Consider the following 1,931-nt stretch of genomic DNA (forward strand, 5'->3'; position numbering starts at 1 on the left):
CTAAAGAAATTTATAACATTTATATATATGAAAATTACAACAATATTAAAAGCAAAGCAATGTGTCCTTTATCATGCTGTTTGACCTGAAAAAAAAAAAAGATTTCTAAAGAAATAAAAGTATTAGATATAGGAAGAGAGATCAGAAGGACATGATGACTGTAATTGTTTTATATTCTTAGAGCATTTATGACAATAAGGTATTCAATATATCGTCAGCATTCGCAATGTTAATTATTCATAAAAATAACTTTGGCATCCATCCAACTGTAAATGTAATTAATTTGCTTCTGTCCTTCAAATACAAAATAAAATCCATGTTGTAATTTTTTCCTCAAGAAAAATAATTGAATTTTAATTTTTTCAAAGAATCAATTCTAATTTTTTCTACTAAGGTATTTGTCAAATATAACACATAAATATTAAGAATATTTTTTGTTAATTTTTCAATCATTGACTAATAATATCTTATCCTTGTGCTTGCTTCAGCAGCACATATACTAAAATTGGAACAATACCGAGAAGATTAGCATGGCCTTGTGCAAAAGAATAATATTCTATCCTTTTAAGGAAAAAACTTCATGGAAATTAAAATTGAATAAGATATGTTAGAAAATACTGGATTATTTAAAAATTATAAGTACATATTTCAGTTAGCTCTGTTGCCTAATTTTTTTGCTTCTTATAGTACACAAGCATACCTCAAAGATATTGTGGGCTTAGTTCCAGACCATTGTAATAAAGTGAATATTGCAATAAAGTCAGTCATATAAATTTTTTGTTTCCCAGTGCATATAAAAGTTATGTTTACACTATGCTATTGTCTATCGTATGTAATAGCATTATATCTAAAAAACCAATGTACATACCTTAATTAAAAAATTTATTGCTAAAAAAATGCTAACCGTCTGAGCCTTCAGCATGTCCTCATAGTACCATCAAAGATCACTAATCACAGATCACCATAACAAATATAATAATAATGAAAGGGTGAAATATTGAGAGAATTACCAAATGTGACACAGAGACAGTAACTAAATGCTGTTGGGAAAATGGCACTGATAGACTTAGTCAACACAGGGTTGCTGCAGACCTTCAATTTGTAAATTGCAATATCTGTGAAGCACAGTAAAGCAAAGTGCAATAAAACAAAGTATGCCTGTAATGTTCTCCTCCATAATTTTGGTTATTCATAAGCACTGATGAGAACATTGCTGGCTTATTTATATCGGTGTTTGCTATACAATTGTTTTGACTTTTGTATATGCTTAAAATTTTTTACACAAAAATATTTGAAAAGTATTTTGTTCACATTGTGGAAATATTCTGTATCTCATTTTTGCTGTGTAATGATATTACCATTAACTTAGCAGCTTGAAACAGCACAAGTTTATTTTCCCAATGTCAGTGGTCAAGAATCTGGGTATGATTTAGTTGAGTTTTCTGTTTTAAGGTCTTATAAATCTGTTATCAAGGACATGCTGGTTAGGGCTGTGGTGTCATCTGAGGTTCAATTGAGAAAGGATGCACTTCCAAGTTCATATGGCTGTTGGCAAGATTCAGTTCCTTAAGGTCTGTCATCCTGAGATCTTTAGTCACCTGCTTGCTGTTGGCTGGAAGCCACATTCAGTTCCTTATCACTTGGACCTTTCCATAGAGCAGCTTAAATGCCAGCAAGGGTGAGAGTTAGCAGAGAGAGTTTTCTAGTAAGACAGAAGTTGTGAGTTATGATCTTAAGCTATATTTCTCTTTTTGTACCATTTCTGTACTGTTTTGATTAGTGTAGCTTTGTATTATAAAGTCAGGGAGCTGATTCCTACAGCTCCGTTTTTCTTTCTCAGAATTGCTTTGGCTATTCGGGGTCTTTAGTGTTTCCGTACAAATTTTAAAATTTTATGTTCTAGTTCTGTGAAAAATGCCATTGGTAATTTG

At 31.2% G+C, this 1,931-nt stretch overlaps 1 non-coding gene across 1 annotated transcript; it reads left to right on the forward strand.

Annotated features, from left to right (window-relative positions):
* The first annotated feature begins 475 nt into the window (after positions 1-475).
* LOC137763149 (U6 spliceosomal RNA) lies at positions 476-583 on the forward strand. The gene has a single exon (XR_011073713.1). It is a non-coding gene; the product is annotated as a U6 spliceosomal RNA (small nuclear RNA).
* Positions 584-1,931: the final 1,348 nt, after the last annotated feature.

Source organism: Eschrichtius robustus, chromosome 3 (genome assembly GCF_028021215.1).
Source record: "Eschrichtius robustus isolate mEscRob2 chromosome 3, mEscRob2.pri, whole genome shotgun sequence".
Lineage (NCBI taxonomy): Eukaryota > Metazoa > Chordata > Mammalia > Artiodactyla > Eschrichtiidae > Eschrichtius > Eschrichtius robustus.